Source organism: Notamacropus eugenii, chromosome 2, assembly GCF_028372415.1.
Source record: "Notamacropus eugenii isolate mMacEug1 chromosome 2, mMacEug1.pri_v2, whole genome shotgun sequence".
Lineage (NCBI taxonomy): Eukaryota > Metazoa > Chordata > Mammalia > Diprotodontia > Macropodidae > Notamacropus > Notamacropus eugenii.
This window is the reverse complement of record NC_092873.1, coordinates 170,272,532-170,283,781: the sequence shown is the minus strand read 5'-3', so window position 1 is coordinate 170,283,781 and position 11,250 is coordinate 170,272,532. Positions and strand designations below refer to the sequence as shown.

Below are 11,250 nucleotides of genomic sequence, written 5' to 3'. Positions count from 1 at the left end.
GGCCCAAGCTGAGGTATGGGTATTATTAGAGGAGTGATTTGCTCAAGCAATTCTATGGAATGCAATCAAAGACACAGTACTTATTTAGGAATTTTAATTTTTTTCATTAACCTGATTAAGTGGCATACTGTTTAAATGATATTCCTCACCTAACTTTGTTATATGATAAGCAGCTGCCTGAGAACTTGAGAAGTGCCTAGGTTTCAAACCCAATTAAAACAAGTGGACTTAGATCAATAAATTATTACAAAAAATCTTTAGAATTTCAGCCATGGTCTAAAGGAGATGAGTGGAATCCATAGGCTACTTATTGATTGTAAAATAAACCATTTTCAAAATATTTTCATTGTTATTATAACATTGTACCAGGGAGCCAGAAGGGAAAAGGTTTTTGATAGGTAATAACATTGTCATTGTTAGCCCAACAAGTAGACTCCCAATAGTCGAGAGGTAATGGGGGTGTGAGGTAGGGTGGTGGAAAAGGAAATAATAAAAGGGGATGTGAGAGTTATATTCTCAAGGAGATATTTTCGGGACCCACCACAGTCCAGCACCACGATGGTAGGATCCCCGCCTGGAGCGATGTCCTGTAGGTGGGAGAGAACAGCTCAATGCACAGACATCAAGGGCCACTTCAGTAGGGTGGCAGAGAGCTGAAAGTTAAGTGAACAGCTGAACTGCGAGGGCCAAGTCCTGGCGATTCAGGGAGGAGGAGCCATGAGTTAGAGACCTGCTGTTACTAAAGATGGCCTGACATGAGGAATGCCTGCCAGGTGGGAGCCAGCTGTGATATCAGAGATGGAAACACATTCCATTACCTGCTCTGGCAGAACAAATCCTTTGGAGCTGCTCAAAGCATAGTGTTAAGGCTGGCAACTAATGTGCCCTGGAGGCCATGTACTCAGGCATCCTTTCAGACACCACCCAACATCTCTGACCAATATCTGAGTGATGTGCTCCCTGTCCTTACTCTGGCTGATATTGCCTGATGAAGAGGATGCCTATGCTGGAGTCAGGAGTGACACCCGGCTCTTGCATCATAAGTGGAAGCCCAGCCTGCTGTTCTTCATGAAGCACAATGTCTCAGTGCCCAACCTTCAGGGCCAGAGAAGAAGCTCTTGGCCTTGAGGAAGCCTGGCCTACCAGCTCTGAACCGAATCACTCACTGAACTAGAAGATGAGCTAAGTCACCTATGCAGCCAGATGGCCAAGATTGTGGCAGCAGATGCAGCCTCAACTTCATTAACACCAAATTTCTTCTCAACAGGAATTTTAAATGTCTCTTCTCCCTTACCTTGTTTCGGATCCCCATTCTACCCTACAACTTCCTTTGTCGTTAGTGACATCATGGAGGAGGCCCAGTAAGAAGACCTTGAGCTCCCATCACTTTCCATGCTTTGCTTGGCCTGCTCTGAATGTTGTAAAACTGACTCCAAAGCTGCCTGCAGTCTGTTTGAAGGCTAGGACTGTGTGTGTCTCTCAAAGGCCAGGAGCTTCACAGATGTGATGGGCATCCTGAAGGATATTCGCTGGATGAAAGAGAGCCAAGACCTGAATTGGAGCTTGATGAAGGAAGATCAGCTGTCTTCATTTCAGAGATGTTGAGGAGAAAATTTGCTATGAATGAAGAGGATATCAGTATGAAAGAAAAATGATGACTCTTTCTATGGCACCCTATATATGTCCCTTGATATGGCACCCCTTTATATGACCCTTTCTTTGCTGCACAAAAGATATTGCTGCCTTGCAGTTAGAAATGTCATTCCACAATAGAAAATACTTACAGGCTAGAAATGAGAAGAGAGAAAAGCTGAACTGCTTCTCCATACTTCAAACTCTGGCAAAACTTTTAAGTATGGTGTTTGAAAAATAATTTTGAGTTGCAGGTTTAAAAGTGATCAGCCTTGTTTTTTTGGCTGCTATATGTTGAAGAACCAGATGGGAGATTTTGTTTTCCTCCTTATGTGAAAATAGACCCCATTCTGATGACTAGATTCATTGCACTATCTTCTCAGCTCCTGGTGCCAACTGGGTACATGCAATATGTCCCTCAGATTCAACTGCTTCCTTGCAAGGAATGAGGGTGTTGGGGAGCCTCAAGGTCTTTTCTATATAGTCATAAACCAAGACTTGCCCCCTGCCCTCATGTACCAACACTCAGCTGTGCTCAGGCCTCCTGCAGTTCCTGTAACTCCAACACATGAAGAAGCTGCTGCTGGCAGATCAGGGCTGCTTTTTGTTTTGTTTTGTTTTGTTTTTTACTTTTCTTCTTAAAACACATTTTCCAATATGCAAGAAACCAAATGCAAGAAACCAAATCTTTTCATTACCCTCCAGGATCCTTGTGTCGTCCTCATTGCCATGGCATTGATGTCTTGTTCCACTGTGGTTGAGCTAGAAGGGGAGGGGGCTATGCTTGATTTGGTATCACTTTTTCTCATACCCAAACCACTGTTGAGTCATGTCAAAGTCCTCACCCAACACACTAAATGCATGACCCAATATTCCTTGGGATCTCTTTAGTAAAGGTATGTGTACCTGTGTGGCTTTTGGGTTGAAGCACTACCTAATATTAAAGAAAATTTTTGAGTGGTTATGTATATATATATATGTGTGTGTATTTCACGGACTTCTAGCAGGAAGAAAGAAATTATGGAAATGTTAGTCTTAGATGAATGACTGAGAAGGAAGCAGACAGAAGCTGGGAGCTTCATGGAGGATGTTGGATTATGTAATTATAGAAAATTAGAGAACACGATGAGGCTTTTGGATGAAATGGAAGGAAATTAGATCTTTTCCTACAAAAATTTCAGAAAATGCTTTGGATAATTAGTTGAGCTAAATAAATAAATTGAGCTAAATTAAACCAATAAATAAAGTAAAATAATATTACTAAGTAATGCCATGGGGCTTATTTATAAGTAATTCATAGTGAAAAACACAATTGCACCAAGCAATTTCTCTTTACTTATAAATATTTATTTACTTTTGTTAAGTAATTTCCCTAAAACAAATATTTAAAGTAATTTTAGGAAACTGAACAAGTAATTGTTTTACTTATATCAGTAATTAAAAACAACTAACAGGGGGTTTTAATATCTAAGAAAAGTAATTCTATGCAAGCTCCAGCAAAGAACAAGTAATTACTTTATTTTGAATCAATACTTCTTTTAGTGTCAGAGAATGAGATATGAACAATTCTCAGTTAGCGTTGCTATAAAGATGGCCATGGATCATAAAATTAAAACTCACAAGTAAAATTCAGTGTATTGTATTTGACATCTTTGCCTTTTTCAAAGGAAAATCGCAAAGTTCACACATGTGTAACTGAAAATAATAAATCATTTATTGCAAAATACACTGCAGTAAAAAGAGCCCAGATTCTGGGACTAGGATTTGAATTCTGCCTGCAATACTTACTACCCATACAGTCCCAACCAAATCATTTCTCCTCTCTTGTCCTCATTTTTCTTCCCTATTAAATGATAAAATTGAGCTAAATAACCTTAAAAATATTATTTTAAAACTTTTTATTGACTTCCAGATTCTCTTTCTTTTTCACCACTCCCCTACCCACTGAGAAGGCAAAAATACATGAAATCATGAAAAAAAAACACTTCCATATTAGTCATATCATAAAAGATAAAGAGAGCAAGGATATTATACTTCAATTTGCACTCAGTATTTGTTAGTTCATTCTCTGAAGGTGGATAGCATTTTTTCATCATGAGTTCTTTGGAATTGTCTTGGGTGAGTGTATCGATGACAGTAGCCAAAACTTTCACAGTTGATTATCATTACAACATTGCTGTTACTGTACATAATTGTCTCCCAATTCTTTTCATTTCACCTGCATCAGTTTAAATAGGTCTTGTCTTGCTTATTTTTTCTTTTTTGTAAAACCACTACCTCATCATTTCTTACAACATTGTATCACAATCATATGCTACAATTGTTCAGTCATTCCTCAAATGATGATAAACCCTTCTATTTTCCATTCTTAGCCTCTACAAAAAGACATGTTATGAATGTATATATAAGTTTTCCTTTTCCTTTGCTCTCTTTGTCATAGAAACCATCTATATCTTGCTACTGGATCAAGATGGATCCAGAGAAAAGAGTGACCCTGGTGACTTTGCACATCCCTATTTCACTTAATTCTAATTCATTTGCCAGTCATGACATCTCCATGGTTCCATGGTGTTCCTTGAGAAAAAAAGACAAGCAACAAACTGTGACCAGTAGTACCTGCCCCCACTAGACACCCAACTGACCAGTTCCAATTGGGTAACACAGCTCCTTCCTTCCTTCCTTCCTTTCTACCTTCCTTCCTTCCTTCCTTCCTTCCTTCCTTCCTTCCTTCCTTCCTTCCTTCCTTCCTTCCTTCCTTTTCTTCCTTCCTCTCATCTTTCTCCCTCCTCTCCCTCATCTCTCTCTGTCCATGTAAGAAATCATACCTTTATCTACAGACATTCTGCCTAGCAGAATATAAATGCTGATTGCTGAAATCTACCAAGATAATGTGGGGTTTACAGATAGGATTTATTTTTTATGGACCACACCTTAAGTCCAAATCACTCCATGTTGCATTTGTTGGCCAACAATGGGTTCAAGTCCAAGCCTCGCTTGGTCATTATTTGAATTCTGATGACTTCGAGTGAGTATAAATAGAAATTGTTTCTGTTTTGGCCAGAAATTCAGTCTTCCCTTCCCAGAGTGATCCTTTATATTTATTTTTGACTAGGTTAAAGAGGCCATTCTTTGCTTCATTTTTGCCACCCTTAATCACTGAGTGAGCACTGCATCAAAGTGAGACCTTGGAAAGACATTAACTTAAAACAGACAAGGCCTCCCACTGCTACCAGGGCCATCTCCAGTCATCCTGAGTTATATCTTGCCACTGGACCCTGATGGCTCTGGAGGAGACAGTGAGGCTGATGACTTTGCATAGGCTTTCCTTATTTAAATAAAATTCATTGTAAGTCATAACATATCCTTTTTGACGTCCTGATCCTCCTCAAGGACAAAGGACAAACAACATACTGGTCTAGTTATGGTACTGCTTGAACAAAGGGTATACACACTTTTGTAACCCTGTCTGCATAATTCCAGATTGTTTTCCAGTATGACTGGATTAGTTTACTACTCCACCAACAATTCAATAATGTTTGTATTTTTCCTCATCCCTTCCAGCATTTGTTATTTCTGATAGGTGTAGGGTGGTACCTTAGACTGATTTTAATTTGCCTTTCTCCAATCAAATGAATTAGAATATTTTTTTCATGACTATGAATATCTTTGATTTCTTCTTCTGAAAACTGCCTCTTCCTAACCTTTGACCATTTATCAATTGGTGAATGTCTTTTTTCCCCATAAAATTGACTTAGAGCATGATATATTTGAGAAATGAGGCTTCTATCAGACAACTTTCCTATAAAATGTTTTAAGAGTACATCACTGTTCATGATGTTCTTTAAGCAAAATTCAGTTTCTTTGATTACCTCTTTCAATAAATCCATTTTTGCTTTTGATTTGTCTGAGTTAAGTTGCCTTCCCCTCCCTCTACCCTTCTCACCACCTGAAGCATAATTTACCTCCAAGTGTCTCTCGTAAGTAACATATTGTTAGACTCTAGTTTCCAGTATAATCTGGTATTTACTACAATTCTGTGGGCTAGCTCATGCCATTTATGTTCATAGTTATGATCACTATCTGTGCATTTCCCTCAGATTGTCCTCACTTTTTATTCTGCTCTTCCTCAAAAAGTCTCTCTTTCAAACAATGCCTCCCCCAATTTGCCCTCCTTGATAAATGCCTTTCTCTCACCATATCTCGTGTCCTTTTCTCCTCCTACTTTCCTGTTGGATAAGATAGATTTCTATACCTAACAGTGTAGATAGAGATAACTAGATATGTCTCTCTATCCATCTACTTATCTATATATCCATCTTTTTTTTACCTTTTTGAACCAATTCTGTTGAGTGTGAAGTTCAAGCATTGCTTGCCAGTCTTCCACTTTTTTCCTCCACTATAAAAGATTTTCCTTTATGTGAGGAAATTTGTCTCATTATATCTCTTCCTTCCCCCTTTTCACAGTATATCCCTCTTTTATATCCCTTTATTCTCTATTTTTTGAGACTGACTCAAATTGTGCCCTCTGCCTATGTAGATTCCTTCTTGCTGCCCCAAAACTGATAAATTTCTTAGGAATGTAAACCATTTAATTCCATTCATTCCCTTATAATTACTCTTTCATGATTACCTTCTTATGTTTCTATTGAGTCTTCTGTTTGATGTCAGATTTTCTGTTCAGCTCTGGCTTTTCAGTTAGAAATGCTTGGGATTTTTTTTTTTATTTCATCAAATGTCATTTTTTCTCTCTGAATGATTGCACTGATTTTGCTGGGTGGATTGTTCTTGATTGCTAGCTCCTTGCCCCTCTTGAATGTCATATTCCAAGCCCTCTGCCTCCTAATTCCTCCACTGTTATTGTTCTGTGATCATGAGTGTGGCTCAACAATATTTGAATTGTTTCTTTCTGACTGCTCACAATAGTTTCTCCATGCCTTTGGAGCTCTGAAATTTGTCAGTAATATTCCTAGGAGCTTTCCTTTTTGGATCCCTTTCAGGAGATGACCAGTGGATTCTTTCAACTTTTATTTGCCTTCTGGATCCAGGATAGTACGGCAGTTTTTTTCTTCTTGATAATTTCTTGAGGGTGGAGCCAAGATGGTGGAGTAGAAAGACACATAAACTCTAGGGCTTCCCCGACAGCCCGCAAAGTACCTGTAAAAAAATGACTCTCAACAAAGTCTAGAGCAGCAGAAGCCACAGAACAACAGAATAAAAGAGGTTTCCAGCCAAAGCTAACCTGGAAGACTGACAGGAAAAGTCTATCTCACAGGATGCTGAGCAAAGTGAAGCCCAGCCCTGGCTGCCTGGTACTGGGAGGACAGGACCTGAGCAGATCTCCAGGATAGAATTCCCAGCAGAGAGGATCCCAGATCCCTCAACCCACAAGCACCAAAGAAATCACCAAAGATCAGTATGGAAGGGCTTTCCCAGCTGGACGGGAGGGAAATGGGGTTCCCCCAACACTGGTCCAGGCAGCAACAGAGGTGGTGGCAGCAGCAGCAGTAGCAGGAGGCAGCAGCTACGGTGGCCTTGGAAGCAGTGTGGGTCCATTGTCCAGGCAGCTCAGATTAAAGCCTCTGGGGGAATTGAGCAGCTGATCTGAACCTCAACCTTGAGCACTGTACAGTGGCGGCAGGGGGAGGAGGAGCACTAGGACCCTTCTTTTGACAAACAATTCAGAAGTCAAGTAACTGGCTGGGAAAATGCTCCAAAAAGGGAAAAAATAAGAGCATAGAAGGTTACTTTCTTGGTGAACAAGTGTCACCTCCCATACTTTCAGATGAGGAAGAACAACACATACTGTCAGAGGAAGTCAAGGTTTCTGCCTCCAGTACCTCCAAAATGAATATCAAATGGGCTTGGGTTGTACAAGAGCTTGAAAGGCGAGCCAGCAGCTTGCTAAAAGAGAACCAAAAAAATTCTGAGGAAATTAATACCTTTAAAAATAGGCTAATTCAATTAGCAAAAGAGTTCCAAAAAGCCAATGAGTAGAAAGAGTCTTTAAAAAGCAAAAGTAGCCAAGTGGAAATGAAGGTTAAAAAGCTCACTGAACAAAATAGTTCTTTAAAAGAGAGAGTGGAATTCAAGGAAGCTAATGACTATGAGATAAACCAAGAAGTTAGAAAACAAAATGAAAAGATAGAAAAAATAGAAGATAATGTGAAACATCTCATTGGAAAAACAACTGACCTGGAAAATAGTTCCAGGAGAGACAATTTAAAAATTATGGGACTGTCTGAAAGCCATGATCAAAAAAAGAGTCTAGACATTATCCTTCATGAAAATATCAAGGAAAACTGCCCTGATAGTCTAGAACCAGAGGGTAAAATAAATATTGAAAGAATCCACTGATCACCTCCTGAAAGAGACCCGAAAAGAGAAACTCCTAGGAATGTTGTGGCCAAATTTCAGAGTTTCCAGGTCAAGGAGAAAATATTGCAAGCAGCTAGAAAGAAACAATTCATGTACTGTGGAAATACAATCAGAATAACACAGGATCTGGCAGCTTCTACATTAAGGGATTGAAGGGCTTGGAATAGGATACTCCAGAAGTCAAAGGAACTGGGATTAAAACCAAGAATATCTACCCAGCAAAAGTGAGTATAATACTTCAAGAGAATAAATGGTCATTCAATGATATAGAGGAATTCCAAGCATTCATGATAAAAAGCCTAAAACTGAATAGAAAGTTTGACTTTCAAACACCAGAATCAAGAGAAGCATGAAAAGGTAAACAGGAAAGAGAAATCATAAAGCTGAACTGTTTACATTCCTATATGGAAAGCCAATATTTGTAACTCTCGAGATTTTCTCAGTATTTGGGTAAATGGAGGGATTACACACACATGCATACACACACACATACACACACACATATAGACAGAGACTACAGGTTGAGTTGAATCAGAAGAGATGGTATCCATAAAAAAAAAAATAAAATAAAATTAAGGGGTGAGAGAGGAAAATACTGGGAGGAGAAAGGAAGAAATTGAATGGGGCAGTCTATCACTCATAAAAGAGAGAAGAAAAATCTTGTTCAGTGGAGGAGAAAAGGGAGGAGGTGAGGGGAAAAGTGAAGCTTACTCTCTTCACATATGGCTTAAAGAGGGAATAACATGCTCACTAAATTTGGTACGAAAATCTATCTTACACTACAGGAAAGTAGGGGAGAAGAGGAAAAATGAGGTAAGGGGGATGATAGAAGGGAGGGCAAATGGGAGAAGGGAGTAAGTATAAGTAAACATTTTTGGGAAGGGACAAGGTCATATGAGAGAATAAGAAAAAAAGGGGGGCAGGTTAGGATGGAGGGCAATATAGTTAGTCCTATACAACATGTCTATTATGGAAGTATTTTGCAAAATGACACATGTATAGTCTGTATAGAAATACTTGCCTTCTCAGTGGGGATGGGTAGGGAACGAGGGAGGGAGAGAAGTTGGAATTCAAAGTATCAGAAATGAATGTTGAGAATTATTATTGCATACACCTGGGAAATAAGAAGTACAGGTAATGGAAATAGAAATTTATCTTGCCCTACAAGAAAAGAGAGAAGATGGGGATAAGGGAAGGATGGGATGTGATAGAAGGGAGGGTACATTGAGGGAAGAAGTAATCAGAATGCAAAATATTATGGAGTGGGGGAGGGGAGAGATTGGGAGAAAAATTGGAACGCAAAATTTTGTGGAAATGAATGTTGAAATCTAAAAATAAATTAATTAATTAATAGATATTTCTTGAAAATGATGTCTGTATTGATATCCAATGGGGAATGGCTAAACAAGTTGTAATATATAATTGTGACGGAATATCACTTTGCTATAATAAATGATGACTTGATGGTCTTAGAAAAATGGGTACAATTTTATGAAATAGTGAAGAGTGTAATGAGCAGAACCAAGAGAGTGTTGTAGTGTATTCGGAATATTGTTTTGAGAACAATTTTGAGTGACTAAATCATTTTGATTATTACAAATGGCTAAATTAACTATAAAGTATCTATAAAGGTAGATACTCTCTTCATCCAGAGAGAGAACAGATAAATAGAAGTATATATATAATGGTTTTGCACACATGTGCGCACACACACACACACACACACACACACACACACACACACAAACACATTTATGCCTAATGGTAGCCATCTCTAGGGAAGGGTGGGGGACAGAAAACAAAAAAGAAAAAATATCACATGGTAATTTTATTATATATTTAAAAGGAATAATAGTAAGCTATATATAATCCAATTCCAGTTTTATGTATAATCACTTTTTCCCCATTCTGCTATGTAATAGAAATTTTTTTTTAATTTCTTAAGATCTGAATAAAATAAATAATAGAAGCATGGTATTTATTTTTTTTAATTATAGCTTTAGGTGGTCCAGAAATTGGTAAATTAGTTATCTCTCCTTATTCTATTTTCTTTTTTTATTTAATTAATTTATTTAACTTTTAACATTCATTTTCACAAAATTTTGGGTTACAAATTTTCTCCCCATTTGTCCCCTCCCCCCACCCCAAAACACCGAGCATTCTAATTGCCCCTATCACCAGTCTGCCCTCTCTTCTAACATCCCTCCCTTCCCTTATCCCCATCTTCTCTTTTGTCCTGTAGGGCAAGATAACTTTCTATACCCCATTGTCTGTATTTCTATTTCCTAGCTGCAAGAACAATTCTCCACAGTTCATTCTAAAACTTTGAGTTCCAACTTCTCCCCATCCCTCCCTCCCCACCCATTCCCTTTGGGAAGGCAGGCAATTCAATATAAGCCATATGTGTGTAGTTTTGCAAATGAATTCCATAATAGTCATGTTGTAAAAGACCCACTATAATTCCCTCCATCCTATCCTGTCCCCTATTGCTTCTATTCTCTCTTTTGATCCTGTCCCTCCCCAAGAATGTTGGCTTCAAATTGCTCTCTCCTTCCATTGCCTTCCCTTCCATCCTCACCCCCATCCTGCTTATCCCCTTCTCCCCCCTTTCCTGTATTGTAAGACAGGTTTTTATACCAAAATGAGTGTGCATTTTATTCCTTCCTTTAGTGGAATGTGATAAGAGTAAACTTCATGTTTTTCTCTCACCTCCCTTCTTTTTCCGTCCACTAAAAAGTCTTTCGCTTGCCTCTTTTATGAGAGATAATTTGCCCCATTCCATTTCTCCCTTTCTCCTCCCAATGTATTTCTCTCTCACTGCTTAATTTCATTTTTTTTAAGATATGATCCCATCCTATTCAATTCACTCTGTGCTCTCTGTCTCTGTGTGTGTGTGCACGTGTGTGTGTGTAATCCCACCCACTACTCAGATACTAAAAAGTTTCAAGAGTTACAAATATTTTCTTTCCATGTAGGGATGTAAACAGTTCAACTTTAGTAAAGTCCCTTATGACTTCTCTTTGCTGTTTACCTTTTCATGTTTCTCTTCATTCTTGTGTTTGAAGGTCAAATTTTCTTTTCAGCTCTGGTCTTTTCATCAAGAATGCTTGAAAGTCCCCAATTTCATTGAAAGACCATTTTTCCCCTGAAGTATTATAATCAGTTTTGCTGGGTAGGTGATTCTTGGTTTTAGTCCTAGTTCCTTTGACTTCTGGAATATCATATTCCACGCCCTTTGATCCC

The 11,250-nt window shown here is 38.6% G+C and overlaps 1 pseudogene; it reads left to right on the top strand.

Annotated features, from left to right (window-relative positions):
• Nucleotides 1-755: 755 nt before the first annotated feature.
• LOC140522883 (mitochondrial fission regulator 1-like) lies at nt 756-1,507 on the top strand (annotated as a pseudogene).
• The last annotated feature ends 9,743 nt before the right edge of the window (nt 1,508-11,250 follow it).